Raw genomic sequence first — 19,615 nt, 5'->3', positions numbered from 1 at the left:
GTATGGTGTAAAGGAGAGGAATAAAGGTTAGATGAAAGTCGATTTAGCAAAAAAGGATGAACATGGCTGTGGTGAATATGTATTTTAAGAAAAGGGAGGAACATAGGGTGACGTACAAGAATGGAGGAAGATGCACACAGGTACTGTAGATTATATCCTATACAGGATAGTAAATTTGAAGGAGAAAACTGCAACGTAGTGGCAGGGGACAGTGTAGTTAGGAAGCATAGGATGGTGGTCTGTATGATGACTGAGATCAAGAAGAGGAGTAGAGTGAAGGCACAGCCAAGGATAAAATGGTTGAAAAAGGAAGACTGTAAGGTTGAGCTCAGGGAGGAGGCAAGGCAGGCACTGGTTGGTAGTGAAGAGTTACCAGACAGCAGAAGAAGTAAGGGTGACAGCAAGAAGGGTGCTTGGTGTGACATCTCGACAGAGGAAGGAGGAAAAGGAAACCTGGTGGTGGAATGGGGAAGTACAGGAGAGTATACAAAGGAAGAAGTTGGCGAAGAAGTGGGAGAGTCAGAGAGAGGCAGAAGGTAGACAAGAGTACAAGGAGATAAGGCGTAAGGTGAACAGGGAGGTGGCGAAGGCTAAAGAAAAGGCATATGATGAGTTGTATAAGAGGTTGGACACTAAGGAGGGAGAAAGGGACCTGTACTGATTGGCTAGACAGAGGGACCAAGCTGGGAAAGATGTGCAACAGGTTAGGGTGATACAGGATAAAGATGGAAACATACAAGCGAGGAGGGTGTGTTGAGATGATGGAAAGAGTACTTTGAGAGGCTGATGAATGAGGAGAATGCCAGAGAGAGAGAGAAGGTTGGATGAAGTGGAGATAGTGAATCAGGAAGTGCAATGGATTAGCAAGGAGGAAGAGGATGAAAAATGGAAAGGCCATTGGTCTAGATGACATACCTGTGGAAGCAATGAGGTGTTTAGGAGACATGATAGTGGAGTGTTTAACCAGATTGTTTAATGGAATATTGGAAGGTGAAAGGATGCCTGAGGAGTAGAGAAGTGTACTGGTACCGATTTTTAAGAATAAGGGGGATGTGGGGTGTCACAGTGGGTAGCGCTGCTGCCTCGCAGTTAGAAAACCCGGGTTCACTTCCCGGGTCCTCCCTGCGTGGAGTTTGTATGTTCTCCCCGTGTCTGTGTGGGTTTCCTCCGGGTACTCCGGTTTCGTCCCACAGTCCAAAGACATGATTCTAAATTGTCCCTAGTGTGTGTGTGTGTGTGTGCACCCTGCGGTAGGCTAGCACCCTGCCCCAGGTTTGTTTCCTGCCTTGCTCCCTGTGTTGGCTGGGATTGACTCCAGCAGACCCCCGTGTCCCTGTAGTTAGGATATAGCGGGTTGGATAATGGATGGATGGAAGGGGGATGTGCAGAGCTGTAGTAACTACAGGGGGATACAATTGATGAGCCACAGCATTAAGTTTTGGGAAAGAGTAGTGAAAGCTAGGTTAAGAAGGGAGGTGATGATTAGTGAGCATCAGTATGGTTTCATGCCAGAAAAGAGCACCACAGATGTGATGTTTGCTCTGAGGGTGTTGATGGAGAAGTATAGAGAAGACCAGAAGGAGTTGCATTGTGTGTTTGTGGATGTGGAAAAAGCATATGACAGGGTGCCTTTAGAGGAGTTGTGGTATTGCATGAGGAAGTTCGGAGTGACAGAAAAGTATGTAAGAGTTGCACAGGATATGTACGAGGGAAGTGATGGCAGTGGTGAGGTCAGCAGTAGGAGTGACAGATGCATTCAACATAGAGGTGGGAAAACATCAGGGATCAGCTTTGAGCCCTTATTTGCAATGGTAATGGACAGGTTAACAGACGAGATTAGGCAGGAGTCCCTGTGGACTATATTTGCTGATGACATTGTGATATGTAGTAAGAGTAGGTATCAGTTGAGAAGACCCTGTAGAGGTGAAGATATGTTCTACAGAGGAGAAGAATGAAGGTCACTAAGAACAAAACCGAATACATGTGTATAAAAGAGGGGAAGGTCAGTGGAATGGTGAGGATGCAAGGAGTAGAGTCGGTGAAGGTGAATGAGTTTAAATACTTATGATCAACAGTGCAGAGTAACGAGGAATGTGGAAGAGAGGTGAAAAATAGAGCGTAGACAGGGTGGAATGGGTGGAGAAGAGTGTCAGGAGTAATTTGTGACAGATGGGTATCTGCAAGAGCGAAAGGGAAGGTCTGCAGAATCGTAGTGAGACCAGTTATGTTATATGGGTTGGAGACTGTGGCACTGACAAAAAAATTGGAGATACGGCTACAGGTGGCAGAGTTGAAGATGCTAAGATTTACATTGTGTATGATGAGGATGGATAGGATTACGAATGAGTACATAAGAGGGTCAGCTCAGGTTGGATGGTTTGGGGACAAAGTCAGAGAGGTGAGATTGCATTGGTTTGGACATATGCAGAGGAGAGATGCTGGGTATATTGGGAAAAGAATGATAAGAATAGAGCTGCCAGGCAAGATGGAAAGAGGAAGGCCTAAGAGAAGGTTTATGAATGTGATGAGAGAAGTCATGCAGGTTATGGGTGAAACAGAGCAAGATGCAGAGGACAGGAAGATATGGGAAAATGCTGTGCTGCTGTGGCAACCCCTAATGGGAACAAGCTGTATACAGTATATGCATGTCCGAATTGTGGAATAGTGACCGATGCTGTTCCTACACAGCTTCAAGTGCTTCGATTTACATTCAGATTAAATGACAGTAATATTATATTGCAAACCTAAGTTAACATCTTTGTTCACTAATAATTTACTAATATCAATTTGTATGTAAGACATTTGTTTACATTGAAAAATACATATTTCCTTTGCTGAAGAAAAAAAAAGGTTTTTTGGGAAGAGGGTATTCTAATAATAACATTGCTTATAAGCAAACTCTATTTAAATAGAGATCTATTACTTACCACTGTAGAAAATCAGAATTCTAATAAGTGAGTGTGTACTTTAATCCATTCTCCTTTGGATCAACATATTCACCCTTCTGTTTTAAAGAATTAGCACTTATGTACAACAGGCAGTGTGTAATAAGTGGCCAGGTTAGACTTAAACAGGTTATGTTTTAATACTAAAGGGTCAACTTACCTTATTTTGTGTTTAGTTCCTATTTTATATATTTCGAAGACTTTCTGTTCTGTACATAAACTTATTACAGATTATCTGAGTAGTGTATGTTTGCAGGATCACAACCATTCTGTTTCATTTCAGTTTTTGGAACAGCAATATAAAATTTTCTGACCTGAAATACAGTTTTGGAAATTGTATTACTTATCTCTAGTGGAGGGGACTATAATGTATTTTTAACACATAGACACTTTTTTGGATTTTTTAAGCTGAATAAGGTTGTTTTCTATAACTTGTCACCTGGCTCTTACTTGTTGTTTTTAGTCATTTCCAACCTCTGAAGGATATGGCCATTGTATATTTTCATTACTTACCAAGTCCCTATAAAATTGATTTTGCATCTTGTCAGACTAGCAGCATGAATTTGAAGCAGTTTTTCTCCTTGTTCAGAGGTAAACATCCTTGAAAGCATGGGCAACAGTAGCATGGAACTTTAAACCTATTGCTGCACATAGGAAAAGTTATCTCCATCTTAGTCATAATGCAACACCTACATACTGCACTGATATATAGTCAGGTAGAATCTTTTAAGCTGCTAGTGCCATCTGCTAAGGAAACCATTCTCTGACATTTTTCATTCCCGGGAATGAAACTGCTGTAATTCCCGGGAAAATAGGAACATCCAAGCTCGCATATATACTATGTAAAAGTGTAAAAATCGATCAAGAAATAACAGAGTTATAGTTGAAAATAATTAAGGTGGCGCAATTGCTGCAGCTTGCACTTCATCAGACAACAGCTTTAAACAGCAACTTGAAATTGCAATGCGTCAGTCTGTTGCATCGGCATTATCTTTGCCAAGAAACTTGCCATCACAGAATGATGACAAGAAACTGGATGCATCAGTAAAAGCTGAAATGGTGGTGTTTCAGAGCAACGGCAAGCGCGGACATTGTTTAGAACAAGTGTATTAGTATCTGATGATTGTGCTGCCTACTTCAGTGGAGGCAGAGCGTGCTTTCTCAGCAGCTAGCGTGCTTCTGTACGAAGGTGTGCTCTTGCCTAGATGAACACACGCTGGACACGTTAATAATAATAAATTACATTTATATAGCACTTTTCTCAGTACTCAAAGCGCTATCCACACTGGGAGAAACCGTACCCACCATCTTCCAGTCTCCTTACTGCAAGGAAGCAGCACTACCAGTGCGCCACCTGTGAGGACTTGTGCTTTCTACGCTTTTATTACCACAACTAAAGATAAATGTACTTATATGACACCATGAACTGCTTGTAGATAAGGTTAGTCTTTTATTTGTGTCAACATATTGCAGTAGTTTTATTAAAAATAAGTGTCAGTGGTTCTAAAACTGTTCACATGTGAGATGCCCGTGCACTGTGTCATCCCCGGGAGCCTGGAATTCCCGGGAATGAAATGCGGGATTCCTGAATTCCCAGGAATAAATAAACCCATCTGGGAATGAATTCCCTACCATCTGCATATGCATTTTTATGATAGAAATAAAATTAAAAAAAGGGTTTGATAATCCTAATAAACAGTGCCCAAAAGTGCACAATACTAGCATAGACCCATTTCAGGGAACAACTTAAAGAAAAACAAACCAACTTGTTATGTGCTGTAGTTAACATAGTGTGTTTTCTTTACTCATACAGTCAATTGCATGTTTGATCATTCACATTTAATAAAAGGAAGCATTTTTTCAATTCAGGTTTAAATGGTTAGACTACAGAAATCTCTGTAATATAAATTAACACAACATGACACAGTAGCAAAGAATTTTTAATGACTTACCCTTACAGTACTGCTTTAGATAAATTATATCACTAGACAACAAATACTTCTAAAATTTGTCTTCCAGAAAAGTTTTGGTGATTATGGTTTAAAGCTTCAAGCTAAACACAAATATAATTTCAGTTTGACTGTATCACAAAGGAATTTGGAGAAGCATAAAATTAACATTTGTTGAATTTATTATGTTTCATTGCTTGATGATGCTGACACATTGCATTAGTTCAGTTTAGCTAAAAATGTTTTGCTGCTGACTGTTGTTTGCACTCAGCATCTGATTCTCCCCCTTTCAGAGTTTAACAACAGTAGGCCAGGACTGATGGATTCTGTAACGATAGTTGATTAGTAAGGTCTAATAAGGCATACTTACAATATGACTAGTAAATGCCTGCAGATGCTGGCGCAATATATAGAATGGGTGTGGACTAAAGAACCTGTAGTAAAAGTAATGCTCCTAAGTACTATCTATTAAAAAGTCATTATCTCGTTCAATCCTGTGTAATGATTAAACTACGAACCTAACAAGATCACCACAGATTCCACTTGCCCCGATATAATTTTTCATCATTGCAATGTCCTGATAATAAAACCATTCACTACAGCATGGACATCTAAGTGAGATTATAGAAATTAATCTTTACCAAGATTTTGAACTTCATTCTTTTGTATGCTTGAAGTATGTTGTCAGATATCTGGAAATAGTTTGATGTTGTGTAGCTGGAAAAAAATAAATTCAACATTATCCTTTAGAATGCTTTCCGTGAGATTTTCTCTGGCTCCCCTAGCTGATTTTAAAATCGCTTATCATTGATATGTCTCATTTGTAGGCCAAAAAATGTCTTCCTTAATCTTGGTATAAGTTACTAGACAGACAGACATCAAGCCCAAGTGCGAGGTACGGTCTTTCGGAGACAGACCTGGAACAGGCAGGCGAATGCACAGACTTCCTAGGACCCCACTCCAGTGCAAATTCTCCAGTCGAGAGTGAAAATGGGAGTGAAAATGGGAGGGAAGGTGCAAGTGATGTAGGTCATGAGAGCTCGCCAATTCCAGTAGATCACTTGAAGCCAGAAATGGCCTTGCCGTCCGTGCTTTCATTCGTTCCTCGCGAGCCTGAAACATCGGCTGTAACCAGGAAAGCCGAAATGATTTTTCCATTTTCCTGCTCTGAAGGAAATGATCACAGCATCGGCCACAGCCATAAGTGAGCTTAAGAAAGATATTCAGAAAAATATGAAGAAAGATATTAAATAAACTGGAAATGCGTCTATACAATCGTTTTGACACAACCTTTAAAGGTATGCTGGGGAAAATTGAGGATCACATCCAAGAAAATCCGTCTAAACTGAAGAAACTTGCTGATCAGTTGGATAACGTTAAGCAGACATTCACAGCACGAACTGAAACAGTGGAACAACTGGCATCTAATGCCGATGGAAAAGCTACAGCTGCAAATTCTGAATGCAAGAAACTCGGAGACAGACTTGCTGCTATTGAAGATGGATGCAGGAGGAATAATATTAAAATCGAAGATCTACCTGAGAATCATGAAAGTCCAAACCCAGTGAAATTCGCAGTTGAACTTTTCTCTTAAATAGCTGGAGAAGAATTTAAATCAGATACCGAGATAGCAGCAGCTTATCGCATATGTGGATCAAATACCTTTAGACCTAGGTCTTTTATTGTCCACTCCGAGAGATTATTATTTAAGCTAGATGTGATGGGACATCTCAGACACAAACAAGAAATTATATTTGAAAATAACCACATTCATATTTTCACTGATTTCTCTCCTGCAACAGCTGCTAAACGTGCAGCCTTCTACAACATTAAACAGCGGTTACAGCAAGCCAATATCAAATACAGCCTATTGTATCCTGCCAAACTGAAAGTGGAATTGCATGGTCAATTCTATGTCTTCGCCAGCAAGGAAGAAGCAGAAAAGGAATTAAGGAAGCTGATCCTGACACTTTTTTGAAACACAATAGTGAGTCGATTCCTGTCATGGCATGGCAAATACTGTAGATATCACCTGCTGTCTGATCCACTTGTAATTATACGGGTATTATAATTATACATTCTTCATTATGTACATATTCATTATTCGGACACTTTCTGTTTATGTTTTACTTACAGTTATAGACGTGTGTGTGGAAGAAATTAATAATTTTTTTTTTTTACTGCCCTAAAGGAGACTGTTTAACATCATACCCTTGGCTTACTGTTACTGTTATTATTGCATTTGGATTTACTATATTTATCCTGGACCATTTTTTAACCCCATTCCCTGGGTTTACTATTATCTTAATACTTTAAGATTGCTGAAGATTATATTTTATGCTTATAGTTTGTTAATGATTATATTTAGGCATATAGTATTTAGACTTTATTGGCAATAGATATCTCTACTTTTAACCTTCAAGCGCTGCTGCTGGGGGGATTGTTTTGTATTGGAGGTGCTCTGTTTCTAGGTATGTCAGAGGACCTGGACTCTGAAGTGGGGTCCAGCCTCACGTGGGGAGGCAAAATGGGGGAGTTAAGGGAGGGAGAGAAAGATAGCAGGCTATATCTAATCTATCCTTTTAACCCTTATAATTATAACTATCAACGTAACAATAGGCTGCATGGCAATAGCTCGTGGGGAAATTGGAAATTAAGGTTAAAGCTGTCTCACTTCCAGTTAAGACTATAAAATGGCTTCACAATTCAGAATCAATGTCTCCATGATGGGACAGTTAACTTTGTGAGCTGGAATGTTAAAGGCCTGAATCATGAATTAAAGAGAAAGAAAGTATTCTCTCACCTAACTGGTTTAAAAGCTAAAATAGTATTTTTACAGGAGACCCACTTACTAAGCAAAGATCAGTTCCAGCTGCAAAAACACTGGACTGGCCAAATGTTCCATTCTAGCTTTACAAAGAAAACTAGGGGAATGGGAATTTTCATACATAGAACAGTCTCATTTGTAGCATTAGATGTAGTATCTGATCCTGAAGGGAGATATGTGATTGTCATGGGCAACTTATTTAATTGTAAAGTGATTTTGATAAATGTTTATACAGCTAATGTCGATAAGGACTAAATGCAAAATGTATTTACATCCATTCCCAATGTAAACCCTCATAAAATTATAATGGCTGGGGACTTTAATTGTGTTTTAAACCCACTCTTAGATAGGACTCCTGTCACAGGGGGGATGACATCTAACACAGCTAAGAAAATTACACAGTTTGTAACTGACCACAACTTATCAGACCCCTGGAGGTTTCTAAACCCAAACTCAAGAACATATTCATTCTACTCACCAGTACATCATTGCTACTCAAGAATTGATTATTTCTTTATAGATAATAATTTCTTGCCTACGATTAAATCTTGCAAGTACGACACTATTGTTATCTCCGACCATACGCCTCTGATCTTGGAGCTAAAGTCATTATACCCAACACTCTCACCTTGCAGATGGCGGCTTAAACCGCTTCTATTAGCAGACGAGAACTGTATAGAATTCATATCCAAACAAATCAGTTTCTTCCTAGAGACAAATAGATCCTCAGAGGTGTCTGCAGTAACACTCTGGGAAACTTTTAAGGCCTTCTTAAGGGGACAGATTATTTCATATCTTTCCAACAGTAATAAATTAGAAACCAAGAAAGTATCAGAGCTAAGAAGTGAAATTACTAAAATGAAGAACATGCCAGGCGTCCAAGCAAGGCTCTACATAGGAAAAGGCAGGCGCTGCATTCAGAATTCAACTTCCTGACAACTAAAGAAACTGAACAACTAATTTATAAATCAAGACATCACTACTATGAACATGGAGAGAAAGCTAATAAGCTTTTAGCTCAACAAATCCATAAGCAAGAAGTTCGCAATGCAACCCCAGTAATTACCAACATGAATGAAGATGAAATCATTGACCATAAAAACATAATGTACACATTTAGAGACTACTATAAATCGTTATATTCTACTGAGTTTAAAGAAGACAACACACAATCTAATGCATTTCTGGATACATTACAGATACCACAAATAGACACTTTTAGTGCGGAGGAACAGAAATACTAGATGCTATAAAGTCACTTCAAGGCGTGAAAGCAGCAGGCCGTGATGGCTACCCTGTAGAATTTTATAAGAAATTCTCCGCTCAGCTAGCTCCTCTTTTATTAGCAACATTTACAGAAGCTAGAGACAATCAAATTTTACCTCAAACTTTTCGTCAAGTATTAATCACTGTCTTTCCTAAACAAAATAAGGACTTACTACAATGTGCATCATACAGACCAATTTCACTTTTGAATAATGATGTTAAAATACTCTCAAAAATCATAGCTAGAAGGATGGAGAAAGTGCTGCCTTCGATAATATCACAAGATCAAACTGGATTGATCAAGGGTTGACACTTATCTTCCAATCTTCGATGCCTGTTTAAAGTAATATACTCACCAGTAAAGTCAAACATCCCAGAAATAATATCATTGGATGCAGAAAAAGCATTTGACATGATTGACTGAAAATACCTTTTCACTACATTAGAGTAATTTGGGTTTGGCCCGAACATTTGTGTATGGATCAAACTACTATATACCAATCCAGAAGCTTCAATCTGTATTAACAACATTTGCTCGGACTACTTTAAACTAGAACGTGGTACCAGACACATAAGGATGCCCCTTGTCACCACTGCTATTTGCAATCGCCATTTAACCACTGGCGGTTCACTGTCGAAATGCTTATCAGATAAAGGGGATTATCAGAGAGGGACTGGAACAGAACATTTCTCTATATGCAGATGATATGGTACTGTATATATCAGACCCACAAAATTCTGTGCCTGCAGTCTTAACAACACTCACAGAATTTCAAAAGATCTCTGGTCTCAGAATTAATAATAAAAGTGTACTCTTTCCAGTGAATTATCAAGCATATAATATTAGATTAGACACCCTACTTTGTTAAATAGAACCTGCCCGATTTTCCTCATCTTGCACCCTCCTCCACGCTGGGAGAAATATTGCTCAATTTCGAAGACTTTGACACCATCTTTGCAATATATAAAATTATTTTACAGTCCCTCCCTTTCAAAGATCCAAGAGGACACTGGGAAAAAAGTCTCTCAATTAATATATTAGAAAAGGAGTGGAAAATAGCAATGCAGAGCATTCACTCGAGCTCCATATTCACAAAGCATACAATTATTCAACTTAAAATTATATATCGAACACATCTGTCTTGCTTAAAACTGTCCAAAATGTTCCCAGGTCAAAATCCAACCTGCGAATGCTGCAATCAAGTCCCAGCTTCACCGGGTCACGTGTTCTGGGCCTGCACCAAATTAACATCATTTTGGACCAAAATTTTTAAGTGCCTTTCAGACAGCCTTGGTGTCACAATCCCTCCTAACCTATTAACAGCTGTGTTTGGTGTCCTTCCATATGGGTTTTAAGTGGAGAAGGACAAACAAACTGTGATTGCAGTAACTCCACTATTGGCACACAGACTTATCTTGCTAAACTGGAAGAATCCTAACTCTCCTCTTTTAAGTCAGTGGGAAACCGATGTTTTATACTGTTTGAAATTGGAAAAAATCACATTCTCAGTTAGAGGATCAGTACAGAATTTTTTCAAAACCTGTCAGGATCTAATCAATAATATTTTAGAATAAGCTCTTAAAGCACAGAGGAAGCAATTCTTTCAGCATTTCTTTTTCTTCTCCATCCATCTCTATTGCCCTTTTAAACTAATCAATTTAGGTATGTTTACAAGCTTTAAGTTCTATTCCGTTAGCTATGCTCTCTTTCTTAGGGGTGGGGGTTAAGTTGTTTTCATCCTATTTGTTTGTTTCTTTTTTTTTTTTTTGTAAAAATTGATTTATTTGTATGGAATTATTACAATAAAGTTAATAAAATAAAAAAAAAAATAAAAAAACTCCTGTAACCTGGACTAAAAGAAAAAGAGTAAGCGCCATACAGGTAGCTCCTGGGCTGACATTCAGACCTAGCATTTAGGGCCTGCTGTTTCAAAATATTATTAGTCTTTAGTGTGAATTTATTTTAGTCAACAACTTATGCTCTCCCCATTTTAATCATTTATTTTCATTTAGCTGTCATTATTGAGACTGAGTAGCAATAAGCTTTTCCTATACCATCATCAACCAAAGGACATTGGGTAAACAATGTTGAGGATTCTAGCTACAGGCTTTTGAAAAGTGTATGTTTAATGAAATTTAAAACAAATTTGTAACACAGCAAACATATACAGTTGTGTGAATATTTTCCTTAAACAGGACCATATTAACATTCTGAATGTAATGCAAACGTATCAATTTTAATATATTGAAAACAGCAACAAATGAACAGTTACTGAAGGAAACTATTCCCTTCTTCTAGATATACAGATCAGAAGCATGGACAGAAATTGATTTTTTTTTGATTGGCCTAAGCAAAAAAGGGTGGCCCAGGCTATAATTGACCATTCTAAAACAATTTACTATTCAGTTCCTCAAGCGATACAATAAAAATAAATTCAGAGGACCTTTATGACCTGAATTTTACTTTTGTTATGAGGGGATCCTTTCTAATATTAAAATATAGGGGTTGATTGACTTGGAGCACATTAAGACTTCATGATTATATCAGTTTTGAGTTTACAAAGAAAGATATGATCATCTTATTTATCTTACTATGTGTGCATACTAAATTTACTCATGGACATTTACTGTTCTGTAACTGGCAAATAAATATTGCTTAAAATCAATGCTAAAAAATAAAAATACAAACATTAATACTACACAAATAAATACTTTGATTCATGCAAGCTTTTCAAAGCTGCTTTTGAAATTGTGTTAGTCACCAAATCAGTTTGTCAGGTTTGTGACATTTGCTGTTGTGAAATTTATGTTTAAATCAATACACGGAGGAGGCATTAGGTGGGTAATATCACTAACTAAAGAGCAATTTTTAATGGTCAACTGAAACTTCCAATGGCACAACATTCTCCAGATTTCTGTCATCCTTACTTTATGACTTTTAGCATGAAGAAATTCATGTGGTCTGTTCTCTTTACAGGCTACACTGCAGCCATATTTTCTGGCAGTGTGATCAAAACTGCACACAGAATTCCAGAAGTTACCTTCCTTGTGCATCAGAAATTTGAAATACCTTTTCATTAATATTGTAAAATCTTGTTTCTGCATTTTGTCTAGTGCTGCTGAATAGGTACTGGTGTTTAGAACTAGATATGTACATTAGAAAATGGCAGAGTCCTTGAGTTATTTTAGTAATAGGTATGCTTCGTAGACTTCTCCATAGAAGGGGTGGACAAATGGAGGTGGTGCCAGTACAAAAGCATATAGCAATATAGCACAGAGAATAAGGGATGCAGTTTACTCAAGCAGGTGTGCAGAGCTACCTGCGTAATGTTGCTTTGTCAGTTTTAATCAAAAAGCACAGCTCCAAATATTCTTCTTCATCAGCTGCTTTTTACAAATCAGATGTTGATTTTTCGTATTGTACCTGCTGGCTCATTTGTAAGCTCTTAACTGTTCCTCTGGTCAGATAACTTCTATTACATACAGGTGTGGTTTGTTAATACTAAGCACTGCATTATAAAAAAAATATTCATCTTTATGCTTGTCTGTTGTGTTTGACAGACTAATGCACTGAAATATTTAGTTGCTGTATTGATCTTTTCAATCAAATTGTGTTAAAGACTGTATATATGTATGCATGTGTATTTACATATGCTGTGATAGGCGGTCAGGAACCCTGCCCCGCTGGGATGCCTGGAGGAAGGAGGAACCGGGAAAGTGGCACTTTTCCCTGGGCACCTGGATGGTCCTTGATGCCTGGGGGACAGTGCTTCTGGGACACCAGGATGTGCTGACAGACCAGGGATGGTTTATGCGTGAAGTGCTTCCAGGTGCAAGGACAGCACTTCCACCACATTGGGGAGTGCTGCCGGAATTTCATCGTCAGGCACCTGGAGCACATCCGGGACAAGATAAAAGGGGCCGCCTCACTCCATTAGGAGAGTCGAGTGGAAGAAGGATGGAGCTTGCGAGACAGAAGTGGAGGCAGCCAAAGGAACCAAGGACTGGACATTGTAAATAATTTATAAATATTTGTGTAAATAAATGTGTGTGTTGTGAACACTGCGTTATCATGTCTGTCTGTGGCCAGGTTACCTCTTACACTGGCATTCCAGATGGGACACTCTGCCTGGTGCAAGGCAGGGACCCATCTATAAGTAATTTGTAAGAGTAGCTAGTGCAGCAGCACAAGACACACACGGTTTTGGCACAGCGCGAAGAACGTGCACTCCCGTGACACACATGTTTGGGAAAGAAGAGCAGTCCTTTGGTTGGTCGCATTAGGACCCTGGCAACACCGTACCTCTAAATGGGCAAGAAGATGGCCAAGCACAGCCTGACGACACCGGGCGGCCCAAAAGAAGCCCATCACCGACGAAAGGATTGGCGGGCCTAAAGAACTGGCCAGGCCATGGAAGCTACCTCCAGACGAGAGGTTTCCAGAGGAAGGTACCGGACCCAGGCGAGGGTCATCCTGGGGCATGTATCACGTTTTTCCGGGTGCCTACCTTGTAGGGGGAAACCATCCAGAGGTGTTTGGCTGGCTGGAGGACATCGCTCCTGGAGCGAAGTCCGAGGAGGACTGGACCCCGCTGTTGCGGAGAAGATCCCAGTTTCTTAAGGAGAGCCTGGAGTCCCAGCCCATGGGGATTGGCCTGAGGGAGCAGGCTGCAGCGAAGGGCCTGGAGGTCCCTTGTTACGCAGGTAAGGGGGTGGAGGGTGTGTGCCGGGGCCCTGCACATAGCATAATGCGAGCAGGGGCGGTGAACCTTTTCCCCTTTTCAGGTCACTCGACTGAGTCAGCACAGGTAGTGCAGCGTCTGTGTGGCTCACAGCCAGCAGGTAAGGGCAATAGGTATGCGAGTCCCCTGCTGGATGACTTAATCTCTGTGCTTGCGGCCTTACAAGAGCCAGTCGTTTTCGCAGGTGATCCGTGGCCTCTGAGAGACCATCCAGAAGCTGGAGGAGAAGGCGATCGTGCCTCAGAAAACACTGCAAGAGTGGGTGGAGCAGGGCGGCACTGAATTCTCCAGCCGGAGAACTGTGGCGGTACAGGTAAGTGAGAACTGTACCATACGTGAAAGAAGACGTCTGAGCAAAGTGAGTCCAGTATTTTTTTTTTTCCGGTCACCAAATAGCCAAGCCTCCTACAGTGGATGCACAGCAAGTGGCTGATTGTGCTGTAGGGGCAAGTCCAGTACAGGGGTGTGTGAGGAGCCAGCTGGTGAGTGCTGGTTGCCGAAGCATACCACCGCTGGTCCACAGGGACGCAGACGGCGCAGGGTCTCTTTTTGTCCAATAAAGAGACAGAGACCGTCATTGCGTCCCAGAGTAGGAGGAGGAACTGGAGACAGAGGGCTGGTTCTCCTAATAAGGGGCAGGCTGGGCCCGTGCGCCCACCTGCTGTCGAGAGCCACTCTCTGCATCACTTGACAATTCCTGGATTGTAATGAATCAGTTCCATTTCAATTACATAATGCACAGCTGAATATCCATAAAAATGATTTTTCTCCTCAAATGAAACTTCTTAAAGGAGATACATGGCTCTAACTCAGTATTTAATCTGTACTACCAAACTCTCAAGTTAAGTATTATGAAAATTACTGCCAATTTTTCCATTTCAGTTTCTGAGACTTTCAGGATTTCAGGTGTAACCCCCTTGCACCACCAATCTTATCAGTAGGCAAAGGCCTGAGCTCTTTATAACGGTGTCGCCACCTCTATTGTTGGCAGGTTCACTATACCCCGGTAATACCCAATCCAAGCACTGTTACTCAGATATTGATAAAACAAAACTCTTTTTACTCAATTGGAACATGAACAGTTTTCCCAAAACTTAAGGTATTTACAAATATATACATACAATACATAAAACAAACACTAAATTATTTACATCTATACAATACATATATTATGTGTCTGAAACTACTGGTGAGCTCACCCAGGACTTATTTACACAGTCAGTAAATGTTACTCACTCCGTTGGGGGCCCCAGCCGTAGCTCGGGTGCTTAGTGGCCACACAAACAAAACAAGAACTGGCCCCTTCACTTGAAAGTTTATTCAAGCAGCATTAACACAAACAAACAAAATAAACACCGACCTTGTTTTATATCTTCCTCATTATCTCGGGTACCTCCTTTATGCTTCCGTCTCCCTGTTCTCAAACACCCTCTTTACTCGCTGATCGCCATTTCTGCATTTGTGTCCGACCTACCGGCTTTCCCTTTGATGTTTTAGCCGTGTGCTTAACTTAGTTCCTCTATCTGTCTTTCCTTCTTGTTTCAACGTTTTGCCTCAACAGCTCCTCTCTTTTCTCTTTCTGTCTTGTTTCAGCGTTTTGCCTCAACAGCGCCTCTCTTTTCTCTTTCTGTCTTGTTTCGGCGTGCTGCCTCAACAATCTCTCCTTTCAATCCCCACCCCTCTTCTTGGGCGACACATATATATATACTCCATGTTACCCAACCCTGACAACTGGTATCCCAATTCTTTCAATAACTTTATTTACAAAAAAAAAAAAAGTTATATTTTCATTTTGAAACCTGACCAGGTTACACAGGTTTATCAGGAAACTCTTATTATATTGCCATGAGAAACACAGCCTATGACCATGGCTACACTATGATATATAAATATTTGTATTTGTCATTCAAGTAAAGCATACAACTGACATTAATAATTACTGGAAGATGGCAATTTTTTCTCTTGATAATGAGATCAAGGAAAATTAAAATATGTACCTTCTACAATTTAAAAATCATAAAATGTTTTATTTGATTAAAATAATGTCCTACTAACAAAGAGGCATCCTTTAACATTAAAAACAAGAACCCAGCTTGTTACTGCATATAATGAAGCAACGAAATATTAAAGGTATTAAACTAAAAGCTTATAAGAAATGTTAAAGCTTTTTACATTTATAATATAAGATATTAAACTAAAATATGCAAACTGTTCTAAGAAATGTGCAACTCTAAAAAGATACTGCTATAAGTTTTGTTGAAAGATTTCCCTTAAACATTAAGTGCTCGTTTATCTTTTAAATATCATAAGAACCAAAATAAAATCAATAATCCAGGAAAAACTTTCTTTTACTAATGAAAGCCAGAACCATTTATATTCAGGTGGGTCTTATTAAAATTGGCAAAAACCTTTTGAAAAAGCCTATAGATTATATTACATTCAGGCAGATTTTGATAAACTTAGCAAAAACATTTGACACATTCTGAATAAAATATTGGTGCTGTTTGTCCCAAACACCATTCAGCAGGTTTGAAAACAAATAATAAACTAAAAAAGATAATGTTTAAAATTTGTAAGACAAGTTATTAAAATAAAACATGTGCCTTTCACTATTGCAAATAAATGGGATTTTTAATACTAGAATCCCTGAAGCCTACAAAAATATATGTAATACTGGGTCACCATAAATTCTCGTAATTCACATCTCATCATCAGCACCTTTGTTTTACAAATGTGTCAATCAGCATTAGTAGCAGGCAACCTGCTCATTCATCCCCCACTGATGTAGTGGAAGTCACTTTACCTTAGAGCGAGGTGTCAGGAATTGTATAGGGAAAATAATATATCGTTATTTGGAATAAATACATTTGATGTGTGTTCCGTGTCTACAATGATCTGTGTAAATGTAAGATGACAGGTAATACGAGGTAAGAAATGCTGAACCCATAGCTAAAACAGAAACTTTTTTCATGTTATAGTAATTGACAAAATGTTAACGTGAAGTGTATAATGTGAGGACTGAAGTCCAAATATCAAACAAATACTTTCACAAAAGGTATAACAAATCAAGTGTGCTTTTATTCAAGAATATAACCAAATAAAAAGAAATTGTTCATCTATACTAATAAAAGGCAAAGCCCTCACTGACTTACTCACTGACTGACTGACTGACTCACCACTAATTCTCCAACTTCCCGTGTAGGCAGATGGCTGAAATTTGGCAGACTCATTCCTTACAGCTTCCTTACAAAAGTTGGGCAGGTTTCATTTCGAAATTCTATTCTAATGGTCATAACTGGAAGCTATTTTTCTCCATATACTGTAATGGAGTTGAGCTCGAAAGCTGTGGGGCGGAGTTTCGTGTGACATCATCACGCCTCCCACGTAATTACGTGAACTGACTGTCAACGCAGTACGTAGAAAACCAGGAAGAGCTCCAAAAAGCGCTGAAGAAAACATGCATTATATAATTGAGAAGGCAGCGAAACAATAAGAAGCGAGCGAGTGACATATACAACCATATTCATGAGTGCTGCTACTTCGGAAACAAAGCACGGTGTAAACCTAAAGCTTAAATTAAGTTCATAGACAGGATGCCGCTGGCGTTTGTCATGCCCACGGGTAATGCGGGATACAAGTTTAATGAGAGGACGCAGGATATAAATGAGAGTTTTGATCACTTTGTAGCTAAGTTAAAATTGCATGTGAAGGGTATTCAGACCCATTGATTGGATAGAAGCCGATATGAGGAACTCTCCGAGGCCACTGCATCGCAAACGCTCCGAGCGAAAGATCGTCACATGCACTACGGCCAACTACATGGCAGGATATTATTTACCAGACACAGACCAGATTTCAAGACCACGAAAACCTGATGTTTGTCACGCTCCTCGAGCCTAAGAAGTTTAGGGAATAAAAGAGATATTTCAGGCAAGCAGCCTTCTCCACTTTAACACAAGAGCCATGGAGCGCTTTTTGATCTGTCTCGGCTAAAAACAGAACTGACTGTAATGTATCCCATGGATGATTTTGCAGGAAAATCTCCCACTGATCTCCTTGACTTCCTTCATCAGAAAAATCTGAATGAGAGCATGAGGCAGCTGTTCACATTGGTATATTTGGCGGTGAGCATTCCTGTGCACACTGCTTCTGTCGAGTGGAATTTTCAGCCCTAAAGCAAATTGAAACTTATGCCAGAAATACCATAGGGCGAGTTCGCCTTTCAGCATTAGCTTCGATGGCAGACACACGATGGCAGACACACAAATGCAGCTCAATCATTTCTTTTTGGTGTATTGTTGCAGTCTGTTTTATTCTAGAATCCAAGAGTAAAACTAAATAAAAACAATTGTTCAAATGACATGTCCATATGAATGTCTGTTTTACAAGTACCATCAATTTTAGACTCACATCAAATGCACGTTTTTGTTTTTTGATAATTGCAGCTTATTACTCAAAGTGATAAATACAGAAAGGACGTACGATTCGAACCTCTCACCTCACCATTGCTAAACGGTAGCTTATTCACTGCACCATCTATGTAAATATGTAATGGAGCTGCATTGCCACTGTGACAACTGGCTGAAAATGAAATGCGCAAAGAAATGCGAACATCTTTTACTTTGTACTGACCGATAGTTGGGCTTCAGCAACATGTCAATTGAGCAATTTTTTCTTTGGTTTTATTTTTGATAGAAAGTGAGGTTTTGATAGAACTGAAGCGCACGGATAATCCGTACGACAGAGTAATTGAACTGTTTTTGAGGAAAGAGAGAATGATGGATTTTGTTAACAAATAATCCAAATTTTTGTTGAGTAAAATGTTGCGATTTTCCTAAATATTGCAAGTCTATAAGTTATTATTGATGTTTTTTATGTGTGTTGCAGCTGTGGCTGCAGCAGTAGAAAGGAACTTGTTCATCCCTGGTTTGTCTATTCAATAAAGGCATTTATTGTGGCTACAGGAGTTATCTTTTTTATATATATATATATATATATATATATATATATATATATATATATATATATATATATATATATATATATATATATATATATATATACACACCCGATCTACATACTGTCAAATAAACGAACCACACGCCGTGGCGCAACATGAGAGGCTTTGCCTCTAGCGCTGACGTCCGAGGTTCGATTCCTGAGAGGGAGTGCAGTGAGTGTGTACACCTGATGAGCACAGAATTAGGGCGATACACTTGCTGCGTACTGTTTGCATTATTTGACAGTGAAACTATTTCAATATATTCAATATATATATATCAGCGCTTCATTTTACCCTCGCACCCCCTTGGTTTGAGAAGACATATGAAAAAATATGAGGTTAACGCAGAAAAACAGATCACCAATTGAAGCTTTATGAATAATGGATACTTTATTCGCCATCAATAATTGTTTTGGTAATGCCATACAAAGTGTAATCCTCCTTCCATTTTATAATTTTTCCGCGACTAGTAACGATTAAATGAACGGTAAAAAAGTAAAAGCGAAGCGAGGGTGACTTATTCAGGCAGGAAGGCGATAGCTCAATAGCTCGAATTTAGATATAAGTAGGTTCTATTTAGTCACCAGAAATATCTTTGGTAGGAATGGAAGTTGAATTTAGTCTTTAAATTTCTATGGTGAAGAAAAATGTATGCAATTATGACTAAATTTAACTTACATTCCTACTAAACATATTTCTGTCGACTAAAAATTATTTATATTTAAAATTTAAATAGAACTTGAACAGATACGATAGTTCATAATACCCACGCAGCACTAAGTGCACGTAAGAGCAGGAGTCATCCATTTTAACAAGCAGCGAAATAGCCTGCCCATTTAATTATTTAGAAATGGATATATAAATTAAGATTTTGTACAAATAAT

At 39.1% G+C, this 19,615-nt stretch overlaps 1 protein-coding gene across 5 annotated transcripts in view; it reads right to left on the bottom strand.

The window, feature by feature from the left end:
- chrm2a (cholinergic receptor, muscarinic 2a) overlaps window positions 1-19,615 on the bottom strand; it is a 656,161-nt gene that overhangs the window by 231,163 nt on the left and 405,383 nt on the right. Inside the window, exon 1 of one of the 5 annotated variants that reach the window (XM_039769953.1) lies at window positions 3,106-3,186. The exons of the other annotated variants lie outside the window; for them this stretch is intronic. The gene's annotated coding sequence lies outside the window, so the exon portion shown is untranslated. Of the gene's footprint in view, window positions 1-3,105; window positions 3,187-19,615 lie in introns of those variants that run through there. 5 annotated transcript variants of the gene reach the window in all.

This window comes from Polypterus senegalus, chromosome 11, assembly GCF_016835505.1.
Source record: "Polypterus senegalus isolate Bchr_013 chromosome 11, ASM1683550v1, whole genome shotgun sequence".
Classification (NCBI taxonomy): Eukaryota; Metazoa; Chordata; class Cladistia; order Polypteriformes; family Polypteridae; genus Polypterus; species Polypterus senegalus.
The sequence above is the reverse complement of the archived record's forward strand: the minus strand, read 5'-3'. Positions and strand labels throughout refer to the sequence as shown.